Source organism: Saimiri boliviensis, chromosome 4 (assembly GCF_048565385.1).
Source record: "Saimiri boliviensis isolate mSaiBol1 chromosome 4, mSaiBol1.pri, whole genome shotgun sequence".
NCBI lineage: Eukaryota > Metazoa > Chordata > Mammalia > Primates > Cebidae > Saimiri > Saimiri boliviensis.
Window position 1 is genome coordinate 128,276,295 of NC_133452.1, and position 21,906 is coordinate 128,298,200.

A 21,906-nucleotide genomic window follows, 5' to 3' on the forward strand; every position below is an offset into this window, starting at 1 on the left:
TTGTGGTCATTTGGTTATTTTCCATGGTAATACTTCCAAACCATTGAGGTATGTAAATAAAATAATCTACAAAAATAGCATATTCTTAAATACCATTTGATTAAATAAAACAATAAGAACATTTAATTTAAAACATAATAACACTAATGTAAATAATAGCTTTTCTATCCTAAAAAGCTGTTTTGTTGTTTAACAAAAGAGGCTGGAATATGTTTCTAGTCTGTTTTACAGTTAACTGGCATCCAAGAAAAAGCACAGGCTGATAATGGATGCATAGCACGTATTAAAAAGTAGGCTCCATATAACTGTAATGAGGTTTAAATTTGATGGTAACGTTCACCCTTAATGCATTATAATAATAGAACAAATGGAAATGGGCCTTCATAAAACAGAATGGATTTCAATATAATCAGGAAAGAATGTCTAACCAAAAGGGTTCACAAACATATATTAGACAAAAGAGACTATATAATACCTGCTGTACCTGTGAATGTATTATTTCAGTATGTTGTTATGTAGTCATATTACTTGGGCTGAAATATAATTTTCAGCAACATCCTCTATCAAGTCACCATTTAAAAAATAATCTATTAACTGAGAGAACAGTCAATAACTGGTCTTGCTTTAACTATACACTATATTAGATTGAGTTTTCAGTCTAAAAATAATTGTTTTCTAGGCCAGACGTGGTGGCTCACACCTGTACTCTCAGCACTTTGGGAGGCCGAGGTGGGCAGATGACCTGAGGTCAGGAATGTGAGATTAGGCTGGCCAACATGGTGAAACCCCGTCTCTACTAAAAGTACAAAAATTAGCCATACATGGTGGCATGCGCCTGTGATCACAGCTACTTGGGAGGCTGAGGCAGGAGAATCACTTGAACTCAGGAGGCAGGAGTTGCAGTGAGCTGAGATCATCCCATTGTACTCCAGCCTGGGCAACAGAGCGAGACTCTGTCTCAAAGCAATAAATCAATAAAAACAAAAAATAATTTTCCTAGGTTAAATTTAGATGATAAAAATCTGACAACATAGGTACCAAAACTCCAACTCAATTCATTTCATGTATGTTAACTACACAGAATAACTGTCACAGATTCTGGCACTTTTATCTGCTCTTAGTAATATAAATGACCTAGTTTATATTTATATTGAACTAGACAGTCTGTATGTTGTGGTCCTTTGAAAATGCCATTTAAATAGAATCTACAGTTTCCATAGAGATAGAACTGGCTGATCAGTTGAAACTAAGTGTCTTCATTTAGAACGTTACTGGTTATTTTAATAAGGATTTCCCCCGCACCCCTCCCCAAATAGCAGGTGGAGTGGAATTAATGCAAAAGAAGAGTATCAGAGTACATATACACTATTCTTTATAGAATCTTAACCATGAAAGAGAAAAAGTCATAATAAACATAAATAGAATAAACAGTGGCATTTTGTTCTTCCAATAGGAGAGAAAAACATGTTTATAAAGGCAAATGGGGAAAAACACAAGTGGGGAATTTCCTTTATATTATGATTGTGATCATAAAAGGTTGTGATCCTAGGGCCAAATCTTGATATTGGTTTTAGTTTTATTCAATTTTCTTAAATCTGTCTCTATTATTTATTTTGTTAACATATAAGTTTTGGCCTTTACTGAGTTATACAACCTTTCTAAACTTTTTATTTTCTCAAGTGTGTAATTAATAGTAAAGGCTATTTCACACATAAAAAGTTTTAGATAGGAGGAAAACATTTTTGAGATCTACTGCACAGCATGTTGACCATAGTTCATAATAATGTATTCTATTTCAAAACAGCCAAGAATAAAAAATATTAAGAGTTCTTACCACACACAAAAAAAGAGAAATGTGAGGTAAAGCATATGTTAATTAGTTTGATTTACTTACTGCACAATGTATACATATATTAAAACTTCACATTGTACCCGATAAATATATACAAGTGTTATTTGTCAATTTTTAAAATTTTCGGGTTCGTAATTTAGTCCTTTCAGCACAATCGCACACATACTGTGAGCTTCATATAGGGAGGAAACTGGCTTCCAGAGGATTCCTGGCACCCGGTGAGTAGTAAAGCTATGACTTTACCACTATGTGATGCTACTCCCAGAATAGCAGGGCCCAACAGTGGTTCCAAACAGCACCCCCATCTTGTATTTTCTTTGCAGCAAATAAATGCTCCCTGCTCACCTTAGGTTCTTTATTCTCTACCACTTGCTCTTTGAGTAAATGCAGAAAAGACTTTCTTCCCAGTAGGTGCCATGTAGCTGCTACTCCTATCCACCCATTCCAGTCCTGCCTTAACCACAATTCCTACTACCTATGGCAATCATTTTACACCTTGCCAGAATGTCTTTCCTTTCTTTCAGACAATTGATCTCCTTTCTACTCCCTCCTCTTTCCTTCTTTCTCTGCTCTCTTCTTTTCCTTTAATTTTCTTCTATCTTTATTCCTCTTTCCCTGCTCCTTGGGATGCATTTTTTCTTTGCTTCTCTTTACTGCTTGCCTTCTCCACAAAGCTGGTAGTATTTGCCACCCACTCCTACCACACCAACTTTGGCTTGCATTAAGTTCACAAAGCCATGGCCAGACTCTGGCTCTTCCCATGTTCTGGCTTCACAGCCCTAGGGCTAATGTCCTACTACCTTTAGTATCTGAGTTTCTTAGTCTAATGTCTTAACCATCAGTCAGAACATCTTTGGTCCACCCATGAAATAAATGGTAATGACTGGCATGGGCAGAGGTCAGGCCAATATCCATAAGTTTATTTTTTATCAAAAAATGTATTGGGCTCTCTTCTCTGACAGGCACCGTGAGAGATAGTAAAACAGAGCTCTGGAGTGCGGCAAGGAATGGGGAGGAGTGTTTTCCTTAAATTGTCTTAGAAAGTAAGGGGAGGTAATGTTCTAGAGTAGAACAATATTTAATCTTTGGAAAATGGTACCTCTACATAGAAATGGTAGTGCCTGTAGATTCACTCAACAGGTAGCTTAGAATTTTCGGAAGATCATGCTACTGGTTGCTTTTGAACAAGTTTCGTCTTCTCAGATGGACTTGATAACCGCCTACCTATCAGTGTATGTACTGATCATCATACTCTAGCACCACTAAAAACCTGTGAAGACCAACTACTTTGTAAAGCATTTCAGCAGTGAAAGTCATTTATAATTTTTTTTAAATACTGACTCATTACTTAAAAATTGAGGAATGAACAATATGTAAACAGACTTTAAACTGTGATTAGTCTGAGAAGCCTTAAATAAGTAGCAAATTATCTTGGCCAAATGAGAGGGCACAACAACAATCTAGTATGGAGAGGACAGTTTTCAGCCTAACAAAAAAAGACTTCTCCTAGCCATGTGGATAAGGGTCGACAGCTACTCTTAGTGAGGAGGAGCTGGGAAGTGACATAGGAACCTACTCTGTACATGTGAGGTACATAAATATATGGGGCAATGATTTCAATACTGACCTAAAAAATGAAACGTGAGACTACATATAAAAATTTTCAGAGAAAATAGTAATTAATCAGCCTATTACATTAGAATAAAATAGTACGTGACTGGGATATAAGAAACAGACCAGTCAAAAAATATGCAGAAAAAAATAAAGAATGAATAAAAAACACATTTGAGATGGTTTTTATGAAGATGATTTTACAGCAGGTAAGAACCGAAGAAATATTATATTAAAGTACATAGGAAATAATAAAAATTAATAACCCAAAAGAATAATTATGAAGACCAATGTAAGTGGTCAAGAAACATATAAAAAGGTACAACAAAAGACTTCAATAACAGATGATTGTAAATTAAACTATCATGTTTTGCCTATCACCTTTTTTAAAAATTGAAGCTAGTGACAACACTCAAAGTTAGCAGGTGGTATGAGAAATACTCACATGAAGTCTCAATGATAATAGAAATGGAGATAATTTTCCTACATGGCAATCTAGAAGTGTTCTTTACAGTGAAAAGGTAACTAAGCTATACTCCTATGGCCAGACCAGTTCAACTCTTTGGACTTTTCCTAAAGGAAAAATATTATTCAAATATACAGAGCTGTATATACTTGCATATTCAGTACTATACTCTCTACACTTACCTTTGTGAGAAACTTAAATGTCTAACAAATAAGGCTTTGCAATTATGGTGTACTTATATAAAGAAAAACAATGACAAAAATAAGTCAAGTTCAAAGAATGCTAAATATAAACCCACTTACTAAAATATAGGGAAATATACACATAAAAACAAATCTATAATCATGTGCAAATTGTATCAGGTTATTTTTATTATCATCTATATATCTTCTTATAATACATGAATATTATCATCAATTTGACTAGTCTATTTTTTTCTAGTTATCAAAATGTATTATATATTTGTGAAAATAAAGTGTATAAATCTCATCTTATACTTCAGGAGTTCAGTTATTCTGAACGAATCATTTATTTTACTCTGAAAAGCTAAATAACCCTTCAAGATTCTTATACAAAGAGAGAAAGCAAGTACAGTAATCAGCACTCCTTGAAAAATTCGGTCTTAATAAGGCTTATTTCTGCCTGACTGAGTTAGAGCTTATGTGGGGATCACTAGCAGAGTACTAGAAATAAAATGAGGAGAACAATCTGACACACAAAATAAAGGGAGCTATTACCTGGAATTCTGTGGTCCTCTTAATCTTAGGACAAACATAAAAATATGGAAAAAATGTAGAAAAATATCAAAGCAAGGTAACTATAATGATCAATGAGGGCATGTGTAGCCTCCAGAAAAACATACTAATTAGAACTTCCAGAAAGACAATGATCATAACAGAGTTGAAGACTGAAATCATGACACCTGTACAATTCCTAATGTAACCCCAGAAAAGAAGAAATTTCATACAGCAGATATTGAACCGATGAAATTTCTACCTGTAGAAGTTGGTAGAGTCAAGGCAATAGAAATATGATCCAGAATGAGAGCTGAGGGAGGCTGAAGAGGGAGGATCACTTGAGGCCAGGAGCTTGATAAATATAATTAAGAATAAATAAATTCATAATTTATAAATTTGCAAATATTTCCAAAATGGACCTTGAGGGCATTTGGTGACAAAGCTTTACTTTTTGGAATCAGATCATGGAGCACAATTGCTCTGCTATCTTTAAACATATAGCTTGGTGTCCATGCGAAAAACAAAACATATATATATATATATATATATATATGAAATAATGGTTGACTCAATATACCAATCCCTTTACTATGAGTTAAATAAAATAAAAAGTAACTGGGCTGAAAGAATTTCAGGCAAAACGTAGCAAATTTGCATATTATGAATAAAAATAAAGTCATGATTCCAAAGTAAGAAGGACCATGAATGGGAAGACAGCTGACCTGTAAAGGCTTTACAGGAAGGAAATAGAGTCTTCAAATTAGCTGTTTGTCATAAAAATGACACATCTCTCACTAAATTACATCAACCTGTCAGAGTTAAAGTGCTTAATTACCTTAAATTGCTTCTCTATAAATCTGGTTTAAAAAATGATCTGAATGTATAACACTAAATTTTCCTCAAGGTCATTGCAAGAAAGAACCTAGCACCTTGACAGCAAAACTTCAACCAGCAAATACTGTTTCTTTTTTTTTATGTTGTTTCTTTCATGTTATGTTTCAACATTAAATAAATAAATAAGAAAACAATGCTATTTTTAGTAAGAACCTGTATAAGTTATCGTTTTTCTATCATATTAATGCTGCATCTCCATATTTTAAAAGCTTCTTTCAGTAAATACGTGACGTGTTATACACCATTTCATGACAGAAAATTATTTAACATAATGGTTTTCAGGGATAAAACTATTTGCCTTATAACCAACTTTTATCACATTTGCTCAAGAGGATAAGATACGGTATTTAAAAAAAAAAATCATGAGAAACTTTGTAAAGCTGACACAATTTTACTTACTGATATTCTATACCGAGCCAAGTGTTTACCGGATTCCCCTGTCCCACCGGTGTTTACAGTCTAAGAACACATAGTAGACGTATTAAAAGGAATACAACAATTGTCAAGGATAACGGCCTGAAAAGTAGGATCAATATAAATTGTATTTTGAGTTATTTGTCATCTGTAACCTTCAGGCTTTCTTGTTTTAGTCTGTTCAAGAATCCTGGCTTGGCTAGATAAATAAACAGATTCCCAGTTCTTTCCACACATCGATAATAGCTTTTATTGTTAGTAATGCAACATTTCTATAGTGTCAAAGAGCCGTCATGTTCCAATAGAAAATTTAAAATTTTGACCTATGATTACTCTTTAATGCCTGAATACACAATTAGAGTTGTCTGAATGTTGAGCCTGTGAATGTCAGCTGTTATTTATTGGATGCACATGTGGATACAGTGCATGTGGTTCTTCACCCACACTTCCTAGCCGTTCTTACTAAGGAGAATGGGATGGTCTATCACACTCATCAGTTTTGGCATCTCCCACTTTCTTGTTAAAGGAACATTTTTTGAGGCACACCATCATTTAGCTGCAAGCTACAGAGTCAATTCGACCTTCCTAAGTCAAGCACTGGATTTCCTATGTATGTGTGTTACATATATGTATACGTTCTCACTGACACATACGTATATCCACATCTGGTCTCCCTTTTTAAGCCATCAACAACACTTACTTGACTACGGGCAAAGACAGAATCTGCAGCACCAAATAACTTTAAAATAAATGCTTCATTTCGAATACTTAAAGATACGGGTTATTTTTTATATTTTTGAACTATGAAACAGAAATCAGATCAGCTATTAACGTCTTCCTCCAACAGTACTCTCATTTTTTCTGCTTCAATATTCTTCAAGAATAGTACACTCCGGTCAGGCAAAAGCTCACATTACACCTGGTGCCTCCTACTGAGATCAAAGAAAATGAGCAGTTGGAAAAGGCCCCACAGAGATCCTGATAAGCAGGCATGGGGTGGGATAGAGCCTCACTCTTTTCTCATCACTCCAACCCACTGAAAGGCAATGATCTAAAAATAGATGAGTTCTTTGTTCTTGCTTTCATGTTGTACCTTGTATTTATATGAAAACATTAAATATTAGAAAGCCCCACCATTAAGGTTATATGTGCTACCGAAATGATTTTACATCAATAACTTTATGTACATATTTTACATAAAAAATTTTAATTTGGACAAAAATTAGCTTTGAAATGTGACACTGTGTTTTGTAATCATGACTAAACTATATATCATAGGATAAGTTATTTTAACTTGTTTCTTATATCAGGTTTTCGTTTTAATGTAACTTGTTTCATTTTATTATAACTGAAATATATGCTCTGGGTCATTTCACTCCTGGAGCTCAACTTACCTTCAAGTCAGAAAAAAAACTGAAAATGAACATTTGTACAGTATTCAGTTGGGTACTTTCACTAGCTACTGAACAAAACATTGCTACGGTAACAGTCATGTTTGTGTTTCTTGCAAATTCTTATGTTGAAATCCTAACCTCTAAGGAGACAATACATTAGGAGGTGGAGCCTGTGGGAGGCCTCATAAATAGGATCAGTGCCCTTATAAAGGTGGCCCCAGAGAGCTCCCTGCCCCTTCTCTCATGTGAAGACACAGCAACATGAGAGTCATCTAAAACCAGGAAGTGGACCCTCACCAGACACTCAATCTGCCAGTGTCTTGATCCTGGACCTCCAAGTCCCCAGAACTGTGAGAAATAAGTATCTGCTGTTTAAAAGCTACTCCATTTATGATATTTTGTTATAGCAGTCCTGAACAGATGAAGACACTGACAGAAACAAGCTGAAGAGAATACTGAAGTCACTAGGTATAACAAAAGATACAATGCATATTTTGAATCCATGTGGAGAGTTGCTGCATTTACTACAAATAAAGAATCCTAAAATCTCAATGCAAAATTACCCATGCTTGTGACTTCTGAAATCCTTAAAAAACAAATGTGTAGAAAAGCATGGAACCCATTCTCCCATTTACCAGTTATATGTAACATTCTTCAAAAATAATAGAGCCTTTTCAATTTCTACTTAATTTATATGACTACCTCTAGATTTCATGACAAATTAAAACTCATTTTTTCTATTTCTCATTTTTATTTAAGAAATATGCTGGGTATTTACTATGAGCTACAAAATTTTAAATGGATAAGGAAGGTTCCTATCTCAAGTACCTCAACGTCTAGTTGGAGCAAAAGGCATAAACAAAGATCTAAGTCACTGTATGATTAAGTGCTACAGAAAACGTGCATGGGGGCACATTGAAGACCATAATGAACTAACTTAGAAAGTTCAGGAAATGATTAATAGAAAAGACACTTTAAACCTTACAGAAGAGGTCAAAAGGAACACTGCAAGAGACCACCTCCAAGTAAAAAGGTTCCTAAAACAGTCCAGGCAAACGATCATGCAACTGTAAAGTACAGCAGGCGGCAATGCAAATAGAGAACACAGAACCGATTTGACAGATGTTGGTCACAGAATTAACAGGTCTTGACAAAAATTTGGATGGGATTAGAGAAAGGTATGGGAAAGAGGAAAGAATTAAAAAATAACTTCAATGTTACCATGCTGAATGGGTGGTTACATGGTAATACCATTATCCTAGTCAGAAAAGATAAATGGTAATAACCAATCTGGAAGTGGAGTAGCAATAAGGAGTTCAGTTGGGGAAGTAAGTACCTAGTTTGGGGTCTATGCAACACTCAGATAGAGATGTCCAGAAGACAAGAGTCATGAATTAGCAATGATGGGTGGCATTTCACTTTCTGTGGTCTTTGTCCCATTTCTTAGCAAGTAACAAATGACCCACAAAGACCAGCCATCTTCATTTCTGAGCCCGCAAACAACGTAGAGTGGGTGAGACCAACCCTGATTCACACTTGAACAGAGCTAGCAATAAGTCTCCCAGGAAATCCTGATATTCTTTCACTGCTGCAGGGTTCGCAGGGAATTTCTTTCTGAGCTAGAGACAGGTTGGATGGAGAAGAACATCAGAAAATAGCAACGGGAAGGTTCAAGTATGTCAGGCATCCCTTGTTTCTCTCAAGCATTAATTCTAAAAGAAATATAGAGAAATCTATATTGTATCCTTAGAAAGCCTATTTAAGCTAACACCCAAAAGGGGAGGAAGAATATATCATTAGCCACCTGAAGAAAGACCTACTGAATAGAGTGAGAAAAAATAAATGTATTAGTTACATACAACCAAAAAGTATACATAACATAATCTTTCAATTGTCTGATAAATCTAGTTTAAACATGTATAATAATTCAGATATGTCTCTTACTTATTAAGGTCTTTTCTCTGCCCCAAATAATTGTTTTTCTGGATTATGTTGTAATTATAACATCAAATTTCCTTAAATATTAAGGTTGCTGATTAGAAAATAAGTAGTTTAGGCAATATCTCTGTTTTACACTTATCTAATCCCTATGTGCTTGCCAAAAGCATTACTGATGGTAAACTGGCATGTGAGTTGTTTCATTCTTTTTCTTCTAGACATCTTTGTGTTAACATTTCTTTTTTACTAAATCATTATCTTACCAGTTCAGAAAAGAAGAGACTAAGAAATTCCAGAATATAGCTCTACCCAATAAAAGATTAAACATTTAGACCAGACTCTGACAGCTAATTTAACAGTCAGATTTGTATGTTGTTTTGCTTTTCTCTAGACATCTGCAGTTTTCAGATGGAAACTGTTATTAGGATTTCTGTCAAAAGTTCTAAAAAATAAATTTAGAGCCTTATATCCTATCTTCTATTTATAGAGAATAAAATGATATACAAGTAAATGTCAGAAATTTGCACCTGATTTAAGGCTTTCCTATTTGTAACAAACTACTGAGAATACCTAACAATGCAATCAAGACTTTCATTATCAGCAAGGAGATTATAAATATTGTTTTAGATTAATCATCATACCCATGACTGTTTCCCATACGTGATTTCCCCACTGTCCAGATGCTTTCTGTTGTCTTTTTAATTTTAGATCACAACATGGTTACTTCCAAACCCGTGTGTAACAGCAGTATTAGTTGGTAAAGCTGTCCTCAGGTTTACTGGGGACAAACAGTTTCTAAACAAAAGTTTAAAAAGTAAAATAAGTCAGAAGCACAAACTGGCATATCTACCTGAGGATATAAAAAAGTGTAAAGGGTCTCAGAGAGAGGACAAGGGAAGAAATTTGGCAGTTACAATGATATTAACAGTAATGATAAAAAGTGAACTCCAGGGAAGGCAATACAGAGACAAATTCTAGCTAAATACTAACAGGATGGTGTCAAATATATTTTCATAGTATTGTACATTCTTACTCTTCCAGTATGACCTCTAATAATCTAGACTTAACGATAATATTCAATTATGCTTAATTTTCAACAAATATAATTGATTTTTGTTAAACAACTTCCTTTCAAAGACTGTGGCTAAAGTTTTCCTGACAGTTTTAGAAATGTGACTTCTTTAAGTACCAAATTATTTTTATTGTTTTCATTCTGTCAACTTTAAAAGGAAAATATTGTTAAATATAGAAGATACTTTCCTGAATTCTCAGAAATAGTATACATAACATAATTTTAATTTAGTGTTATTTAAAAATACTCTGAGACATTGACAATTTTAAAGGATATTGAGAGTGGCAGTTGCCATATTCTTTTGCTTTATGCTGCTGTGTTTATGGTATTCTTTCGTATGCTTCTTAACAGTATTCCTCTTGCTTGTTTTCCTCTTAGATGTCAAGCTAACACTCCCTTCTCTTGTCAGTGTGGACTGGACTGTTGTGTTCCAGTTTCATACCTGTAATCTGATCTGGGTTTGGAGTGAAGATCAGGGAACTTATTTGAATTATCTGTAAAACAAGGGTAAATGAGCTCTGAGGTAGAACCCGGAGGCCTCTTCTACCAGCAAGCTTTTGTTTGGCATGTCTGTTTTGGCTGCTCAGTGGATAATTTGTTTCTTGTTGTACTTTTTTTTCTTTTTTTTTTTTTTTTCATCATTCTAGATGGATGCTACAGGGTTGTCAAATCCAGAAGGGTAGATTATGTTAAGATTATTCCTTTGTTATAATCAACTAATAAATTATTTTATCAATGCTTGTTTTTTGTTTTTGTTTTTGTTTTTTTAAAACCTATAGCATGTTACTGGTTACGGGTTTCAGAATCCATTTTTCCCTAATTCAGTTGAAGCCCCTCTCAATGAAAACAACCATTATATACAACATATACACTACATACAAAATAAAAACTATGAATGTCAACTTCACATATTCAGTTTCAGAATATAAGATGCTTGATATATAAATGTATGTTAAAACTCTGATGCAATAACTGTGTTTTAATAGATATTCCTTGTACGAGTAATATTGCTTAAAAGATACTGCTTTAAAAGTTTTAAAAGGGCCGGGCGCGGTGGCTCAAGCCTGTAATCCCAGCACTTTGGGAGGCCGAGGTGAGTGGATCACGAGGTCAGGAGATCAAGGCCATCCTGGTCAACATGGTGAAACCCCGTCTCTACTAAAAATACTAAAAATTAGCTGGGCATGGTGGCGTGTGCCTGTAATCCCAGCTACTCAGGAGGCTGAGGCAGGAGAATTGCCTGAACCCAGGAGGCGGAGGTTGCGGTGAGCCAAGATCGCGCCATTGCATTCCAGCCTGGGTAGCAAGAGCTAAACTCCGTCTCAAAAAAAAAAAAAAAAATTTAAAAAGTAGTAAAAGTCAGAAGCACCAATTTGGTACATCTACCCAAAATGAAAAAGACACTTTATGTCTTATGAAAATAAATGTACAAGTCCCAAGGAAGTATAATAGAATTTTATGCAAGGTTAAAATAATAAAGGCTGTGGAGACCTTGAAATGCTATTGAATCTATTCAAGACCTTTTCAAGACCATGGCTTTTCTAGGTAAACCAAATTCATTCTCTTCACACTCAACAGTAATCATTTCTTCAATATATCTTTGTAATGTTTTTCTCACTGATGCAGGTTTTAGATGCTGTTTTCCTACATGCCTCCTGAGTTACAGAATCTACACAATATAGTACTTTTAACACCCCTGGTAATACATGAGTTAAGACCTAGGCTTTGCAGTCAGAGACTCAGGTGTCAGTCTTGGATTCAGCTGCTGACCTTGGTCGAACTGCTTAACCTCTTGAAATCTCAGTCTCTATGTGAACAACGGGAAAATAATACTTTACCCACAATGATTTCAAAGATCAAGTGAAAAACTCTTTGAGGCACGGACAGCATCATGCATAAGACCTTGTAAAAGCTGCGTGGTAGAGCTGAAATTCAAAGCCAGGCAGTCTGGATCCCAAGTTTGCCCTCTTGACCACCGCCCTAACCTGCCTCACAGTGTCTTTTCAAAAACCACATCAGATTTGTCCCTGCTTCTTTCTAACAGTTTTCTATCCAAAGAAACCATTTTGTATTTAAATCCTAAATTCTAAGGGCATGTTACCCTTTTCAATATATCATCAACTAAACAAAAAAACTTAAGTAGCAAGCTTTGTATTCTATTCCAGTAAAAATCAAAATTTGTTAAACACCAGATGGTTGAGGTCAAACCCCTGCGGAGTTCTATTTCTTAGGTTCCCTAAGATGACACAAATTCTTAATTAAAATCTCTTCAACTATGTTCTCTCAAGTACAAGACACCTGCATAAACTAGATTATATTTGTACATTTTGTATGGCATGAGTGTGCATTTTTTAGCAGACATCATACAAATATGTTAAGTTACAGAAAGCACATACTTCCCGAAATTACCTATGAGACTATCATCCTAAACAAAACCAAGAGATTCATCAGAATCCAAATAGACCAATGTAGCATGTTATCAAATTCTGTCAGGAAAAAAAAAAAAAAAAAACAGTTCCTAGGATTTAAGTTTCTAATTCTTGCCGGATTCACTGCTTCCTGAATTCAGACACAGAACACTTGCAAGAACCACTTAAATCAATGGACGCTATAATCCCTGAAGGTCACTGGCTACCTATATACAGCATTTATGTGATGAAAGCACAAAAGACACACATAAATATAAGCTCTGAAAGAACTCTTCCCCCTCATCCTTAAATTAAGCTTCTACAGAAAAATACAAAGGACCAAATGGAAAGGAACACAGTTTACTTCACAGAATAATGAAGAGTGTTGATCTTTGACCATAATAAAACTGACTGACTTGGGTTAAAATAAAGTGCTAAAAAAAATGAATGATCTTTTATCACTTATAGCACTTCAAGTGATTAGAATGTCAAATCATTTCCAAACTAAACAGAAGTAGAATGGCTATAGTAATAAATATTCAGACTTCGCATATATATATATTTGTGTACTATAAATTACTCATTGGAGGTTCCTTTTATATTTCTCTGCATATAAATATTATCAAAGGAAACTCCTTGACACTAAACTTAATAAGGTTCTTGTAAAAAAGAATCATTTCCCTCTATTATATACACACACACACAAACACGTTTGTTTATCTACCTGTACACACATAGATATATATTCATGTATTTGAATTTGGATTTAAACACTGGCTTTACATGTAACTTACTGTAGTAGAATCAAAATTAATTGGCTCATGTATGTTAAACATATGGCATAATCAGAAATGTGAAACTTAAGATGAGGATGTCTTTTAAGAACCATCTTGTGATTATAAACAACTATATCTAGAAATCTCCCAAAATATGAAGTATTAAGATACTAAACAGGTGTCAGAACTTTGCTTCATATTTTGAGCTTTTATGTACTTACATGTGTTATTAAACAGTATAGACTTGGGAAAATTTGCCCTAATACACAAAATTATAAAATGTGTTAACAAACAACCACAATATGAATAGACTGTTACAAGGAACAGGTTGATGGCATAAATAAAATGTTCTCAGGAGAAATATTATCTTATTAGTAGAGATCAGATCTCCTAGAATATACACTGTATTTATTATCTGTTGCTGCATAACAAATTACTCCCAAAATTTAGTGGCTCACAATAACAAACACTTCTTATCGCTCAGTTTATGTGGGTGAGGAAACTGAGAGGAGCTTGCCTGGGTGGTGCCAACTCACAGACTCTTAAAGATCAAGACTGCAGTCATCTAAAGTTGGCTGAGAAAGAGTATCTGTTTCCAAGATGGTTCATTCACACAGCTGTTGGTGGGAGGCCTCAGCTCCTGAAACACCTCATGACACAACAGCTGGCTTCCCAAAGAGTGGGTAATCCAAAAGAGAGCAAGGTGGAATCATGATACCTTTATAACCCATGATTCATGCCATTACCTCTGCTATGTTCTACTCATTAGAAGGGAGTCACTAAGCCCCATCCATACTTAAGAGGAAGGCAATTGGCTCCATCTTTTGGAGGGAGGATTGCTGAAGTGTTGTAAACATATTTTAAAATTATCACATGTAACATTTAAATTTGGTGTTCAAATACATATATGTGGGTATATATATATACACACATATATACATAATATTAATAGGAGGAGATGGAGAAGAGCATTTTTCAAAGAGAAAAGGAAAGGAAAGATTCAGAGGCAGCCATAAAAAGAAAGAGATCATGTCCTTTGCAGGGACATGGATAGAGAAAGAGGCCATTATCTTCAGCAAACTAACACAGGAACAGAAAATCAAATACCACATGCTCTCACTTACAAGTGGGAGCTAAATGATGAGAACACATGGACACAGGGAGGGGAACAACACACACTGGGGACTATTGGAGAAGGTGGAGGGTAGGAAGAGACAGGGGATCAGAAAAAATAACTAATGAATACTAGGCTTAACACTTGGGTGATGAAATGATTTGTACAACGAACCTCTGCGACATGATTTTACCTAAATAACAAACCTGCACATGTACCCCTAAGCTTAAAATAAAAGTTAAAAAAAAAAAGATTCAGAGGCAGAAAAAAAAAGTAGTATGTTAAATCTAGATAGGCAGGCTGTTGGATGAAGTGAGGGCTTCAGTGGCACTTGGAGAGTGCAAAGATAGAGAGACTTATATTCAGAAAGAATGACATGATCAGTGATCATTCAGGCCAGTGGCTTTAAGAATATTAGAGAAAGCAGAAACATTCTTCAGCAAGGTAAGTTAAGGGGACTGTTGTAATTAATTATGAAATGTAGAGGGCAGAACATGGATGGTAGCAATGGAAAACATTAGGAGGAGGTAGACATGGCAATTTCCAAGACCCGGTGCCTGTGGCCAGGCGTGCTGTCTCATGCCTAAAATCTCAGCACTTTGAGAAGCTGAGGCAGGAGGATCACTTGAGTTCAGGAGTTCTAGACCAGCCTGGGCAACATAATGAGAACTCATCTCAAAAAAAAAAAAAAAAAAAAAAAAAAAAAGATAGAGAAAGGAAGGAAAGGAAAGAAAGAAAGAAAGCTCAGTGCCTGATGACAAAAGTGAAGGTATACAATGAGAAAGGAATGAATATGTGATTCAAGGCATGGCAGTCTTGGCATCTAAGAATGTGATGATGCCTTTAGCAGAGAGAAAGGATAAGGAAAAGTTTAGTGAGTTTCCCAAACTTTCAGCTACTATTTTGGATATGCTGCATTTGATAGGCCAGGGGGCCACAGGTAAAGATGCTGGAGCATCAGCTAGAATCCCACAGGCTACTGTGCAGAAGACAGGCCACACCAGGTTGTAAACAGCACAGGTGCCGAAGTATGAAGGTGGAAAGCAGCGGTAAGAAATAAAACACAGGGAACAGACCCAAGGCTAAAAGTCTTTAAAACATTCACTTTCAACAGATGGAAAGGGCAAAGAAAATCAAGAAACAATAGTTGAAGAGACAGGAAAAGAACAGAGAGAGAAATATCATAGAAACCAATGGTAAGAGAATCAAAGGCCAACTACTTACAGAGGAGTGGAAGAGACTAAAAGATATTACAAGGTTGCATGTGGATGACAGTAGCCTATGAGACACAGGCTAGGAGAGGAAGGGAAGCAAAATTCAGACTGCAGGGCTGGGAGCAAAGAGAAGTAAGGAAGCGGAGCCCTTGATGGAAACTACTCCTTAAAAATGTATAATGGTTGAAAAGTAGGAAAAAGGAATAATAACCTGAAACAATAGCAGTAGGGAGACAAGCAACTCACTCTAGAGGACTGTCATGATGAAACACAGAGAAGCAACCATAAATACAAATTAAATGTATAAAAAGTAAATAGAATCACAGGAGGTTCAAGATCACAACTTTATTATTATTTTTTTTTTCTCTGAAGAAAACAAATTAGAAGAAAAGGTAGCTGAAATTAGGCTTTTGAGGGTAGAAAGATGGGAAATTTAAAATTCACCCTGAATGTCCCCTGTTAAACAGCAAGGATTCATTGAGGAAAGGAGACTAAAAAGGTTCAGTCCGGTTTAAAATGTTAATGTACAGGACAAATGTGTACATTTCTTTTTCTTTTTTCTTTTCTTTTCTTTTTTTTTTTTTTTTGAGACAGAGCCTCAGTCTGCTTTCAGGCTGGAGTGCAGTGGCACGATCTCAGCTCACTGCAACCTCTGACTCCCAGGTTCAAGCAATTGTCCTGCCTCAGCCTCCTCAGTAGCTGGGATTACAGGCATGTGCCACCATACCCAGCTAATTTTTGTGTTTTTTAGTAGAGATGGGGTTTCACCATGTTGGCCAGGATGGTTTCCATTTCCTGAGGTGACCCACCCACCTCAGCCTCCCAAAATGTGTAAATTTTTTAAACTGATCTTATCACTGTTTCTTCTCACTGATGACATAAATTGAGTGCAGTAATACACAGGTTATGGCAATCTATAGAATTCTTCTATGATGGTGGCAAGTGGTGGGGGAAGATGTGGGGAGAGCAGGGAATGGACTTTTTCTGCTTCTGAAGTTGAGATATCTCACATGTGTAACTGATGAGCGCATTCTTTGGGTCACATTTCCTGTACTATTATGTTAAAATAATTCTTTGGACTCTTAATTTCTTTGATCTCACCCTTAAACAATAAAACAAAATGGACATACAAATTAACATCAAACTAAACTTTGGGAAATCTATAACTCTGAGGTCCAGGAATTTTGCAACTGTGAAACTATGTAAATAAATCCTAAAAAACTGTTGATTGAATGAGAATTGGTCTAGTTTTGCGAAAATAGAAAGCAGCAGCTGACAAGGCAATCTTTTATTTTGGCAATTAGCTGCACAGGTTTTCAACTTGGGTTGCTGAGAATTGAAATAAATTATGAAAATGTAACTTTAAAAAAGGTTGATGTACTTGGTTATATAAAACATTTATTATTTCAATGTGCCAAATGGTTTTTAAAATCAGATTAAATGAACTTATACTCAAAAGAGTTTGTACATTACATTTTTCAAACCTATGTGATCTATAACATAATTATTTTCTAGAATAGCTGTAAAGAATATGATGCAATAAAATTCTTGTATTTGGTTTTATTTATGGCTATTCTTTCCATGTTTTGAATATATCGTGACTATACATATGCATTTAAAACAAGTTTAACATCAACAGTTAAAATATAAAATGTATAGGTATGAAAAACTTTACTACTAAATTATGTATGTCTGTAGGATATTTTTAATCCCATTTTTAAAATACACACCCATAATTAATTTTTTAAGGCTTGGCCAAGAGTAAACTCTATCATGTTTCCAATAGAGTTAAACACTTGGAAGTGTATTATCAACAACTTGGAGAGATCATTCTCTACGTTTATGAAGAAAATGAAAAGTCTACACATACATCCTCATATGTATGCATATACAATCAGCCCTCTGTATCTGTGATCCTGATTCCAGAAAATATTTGATAAGAACAGATACTACACTTGATCTTAGCCAAAAGGCCGAGAATCGATCAGAAAATATTTGATCGAAAAAATTTAAAAGATATAAATTTTGGAAATGTAGTCTAACGATATTTATACAGCACTTACATCGTACTCAGTATTATAAACAATCTAGAGGTGATTTAAAGTATTCAGGAAAATGTATGTAAGTTGCATGCAAGTATCATAGCATTTTATATAAGGGCCTTGAACATTCATGGATTTTGATATCCCAGGTTGGTAGGGGGAGGGGTGTGGGGGTCTTTGAACCAATACCCCACAGTAGCATTATTTTAAACACAGGTATTTATCATAAGTAGCTTAAATAGACAACATTTCATGGTTAAAATCATGTTTCATTATGTGCACTGCCTAAAGAAATGTTGGGATAATAAGACACAGGAAAAGAAATGCAGCATGGTTTCCAACCATTAAAATGTTGGAAATGCTTAAAATAAGAAAATAAAAACAGACAAAAGAAATAGGCTTACAGGTGATCCAGATATTGGTGTTATCAGAAACAGACTCTGACATAACTATTATCGAAGCATTCAAGACAACAGATGCCAAGAAGGAAAATTTCAACCGAGAACTGAATTATATAGACTAACGAGAATTACAGGACTGAAAAATACTAATACCAAAATTAATACTCAACAGATGGGTTTAATAGTTAATTAGACTCAATTGCAGAGAAGATTAGTGACTGAAAGATAGTTACGTAGAAAATATACAAAATGAAGTACAGAGAGAGAAAATTATAAAAAACACAAAAACGAATATGAGATAGATGGAACATGATTAAACAAACAAACAAAAAACAATGTACGCCAGAACTGTAATTAGAATTCCTTGAAGAAGAAACAGAAGAAGGTAGAAGTTATATTTGAAGAGACACTACCTAATATATTTCCAAAACAGTAGTAAAACCTTGAGACACAGATTTAAGAAGCTCTATTATGTCAAGGAGAAAAAAAAATTTTTAAGTGTTCTCCTAGTTACATAATGTAAAGCTATTAAAAATGAATGACAAAAAGAAATCCTTAAAAGTAGAAAGAGAAAAAAATATACCTTACATCAGCAACAATAAAAGTCAGATGACTTTACAACTGAAACTCTGATAGCCAAAAGATAAAATAACCCAAGGTCACTGAAGTGCTAATTAACAATAATAATGACAATAACTTTTATTCCACACCATGTATACATTATCTGGAAAAAGGAAAGAGAAATAAACACATTTTTTAAAAATTGCAAAAGGACTAACTGCCAACAGACTGGTACCAAAATCAATCCGAATGGGAATTCTTCAGGAGGAAGGAAAATTATCCCAAATAACAGAATCTTAATAAATATGAAATGAACAGCATTGGATAGAATGAATATGTATATATAACTAAAAGAATATTGATAACTTAAAACAATAATAAAAATATCTTGGAAATAAAACATACATCAAATTCATGGCAATAATGACCAAGATGTAAGAGAAGCATTAGTAGAATTAAAGCTTTCAAAGGTCCTTGTACTGTCTAGATTGTACTAATACTAAATTCTAATACTAAATGTCAAGAATGCAAATTACTATATAAATAACACAGAACAAACAAGCTCATAAATAAGGAAACTAAATAATAAAACCTATTTGAATGATCCAACAAAAAAGTTCAGAAAAAAACAGATGAGGTGAGTAAAAGAAATTAGTAATTACATGTTATACATTAATTATACCAATTAAAGGACAAAAGGTGGTTAATTTTTTTAAACATAACTATACACTGTTTATAAGGAACATATCATAATTACACAGAGAAAAATTGAACATATATGGATGAAAATATATATCATACAATGCATAGTGTATGTGTGTGTGCACATAGACACATACAAAATATGTATACACTTTTTATATATACACATATATAAAATACTAATTTTTAAAATAGTAATGTAATTTCAAATTAAATAAATTATAAAGAAGTTTTTTTAGGAGATAAAGATAACTGTTTCAAAACAAGAGAAATTTCTATGTACCTAGAAGAGTCTCAAAATATTCCTTTTAAAATAATTACAATTAGTAATAACCAGGTCCATAATCATTGATAAAACAAGCAATGAAACAAACAAAAAAGTCCAAAGTGAAAGTAAGGAGGACTATACAAGAATAAAATTTAATGAACAGAAGACTTCACCTAACACCTAACAGCTACTGAATACACAATACAGTCATCCCTCAGACTACACAGGGGATTTGTTCCAGGACCTCTGTATGTTCCAAACTCTGTGCATCGTCAAGTCCTGCAGTCAATCCTGTAGAACCAGCGTTAGGAAACGTCAGCCCTGCACAGATGCAAGTTTCAAATGGCAAGAATACTATATTTTTGATTTGCATTTGGTTGTTGATGCAGAACACTTAAAAAAAAAAAAACTACTGTATTTGTTAAATAAAATCTATATATAAATGGACCCATGAAGTTCAAACTCATGTTGTTCAATGGCTAATTGTGTTTTTCAAATTCTCATGAAACATTTACCGAAATGCAACACAGGCTGAAGCATAAAACACACTTAAAATATTGTCAAAGTACACAAGTCATACAGAGTAAATTATCTGATCACAGTATAATTCAAATAAAATTCATCAACAAAAAAAAAAAAATTCAAAACTATTTGGAAATTTAACAAACACTTCTGAATAATCCAGCAACCAAAGGATCAATTAAAATTGAAACTATAAGATAGCTTAAGTAAAATAATAGGGCAAATATAAATATTAAAACTCAAAAAATAAACCTAAAGCTATTTTAAAGAAAAATTATTTTCCAATTCACATATTACAAACTAAAACACTGAAAATTAATAGTCCAAGTATTCAAGAATCCTGGAAAAATAAGAGGACTTTCAATAGGGGAAAAAAAAAAAGGGAATAGTGAGATCAGAAATCAGTATATAAAAAAATCAACAAACTAAATCTGAAAAAGAAAATCAAGAAACTAGTCATGAAAAAAAAAAAACCTCCAATATGAAGGATGGAAAGATAAAGTCATCACAAATCCAACAGTTATTAATACAATGAGATATTATAAATAATTTTATGCCAATCCATAAAAACACTTAGGTAAACTAGACAATTCCTATGAAAAAAACATAACTTAAAAACAGTAAAAACAAAACATACAAGAAAAAAATAGAAAATCTGAATAGCCTTAGACCTACTGAAGAAATTAAACCCAAAATTAAAATTAGACTCATAAAAAAGACTTTAAGCACAAATAACTTCATTGGCAAATTTTTCCTAATATTCAAGGTTAAACTCTTACACAAACACTTCCAGAGAACTGGGAAAACAAAAAACACAAAAACATCGTTATGAGGGCAGCGTAACCTTGACACTAAAAACTGACAAGGACAATGGTAAGAAATGAAAACTACAAGCCAGTATTTCTTCTGAACATAAACACAAAATGAATAAATAAAATAACAGCAAATATAATCTAGCTTAATATAAATATCACAATCAATTCAAATGAATTCCAAGATTGTATTGGTGATATATTTCTAAAAAAAAATCAATTAATGTAGCTTAACATATTACCAGAATAAAGGAGGAGAATCATATGACCAACAACTCATGATAAAAACTCTTCAGCACTAGAACTTCCTCTATATGATAGTTTCTTTTAAAAAAAACAATTACAGCAAGTATTATTTACATTCAACAATATATTAAACATAGCAATGGAACACCTACCCAATATACTAAGGCAATAAGAAGATTTAAAAGTTATATGGGTTGGAAAAGAGAAAAAGAAAACTATCATTATTTACAGATAATATAACTAGAAAATCCAAAATAATCTATAAACTACTGTAATTAATAAATACATCAATCCAGTCACTAGACCCAATGTCAATATACAAAAAGTATATTTCTATCTAAGCAAAAAAGAAAAAAAATTAAAATTAAAAAATATTTCCAATAGGATCAAAAATAACAAATAATTAGGAATAAATCAAACAAATAATATCTGAGTCCTATACACAGAAAACAACAAAATTGT

The 21,906-nt window shown here is 33.8% G+C and overlaps 1 protein-coding gene and 1 pseudogene across 1 annotated transcript in view; both read right to left on the minus strand.

The window, feature by feature from the left end:
- Window positions 1-21,906, minus strand: part of FAM83B (family with sequence similarity 83 member B) — a 96,147-nt gene that overhangs the window by 36,704 nt on the left and 37,537 nt on the right. The window lies entirely within an intron of this gene.
- LOC120363532 (U2 spliceosomal RNA) lies at window positions 17,713-17,875 on the minus strand (annotated as a pseudogene).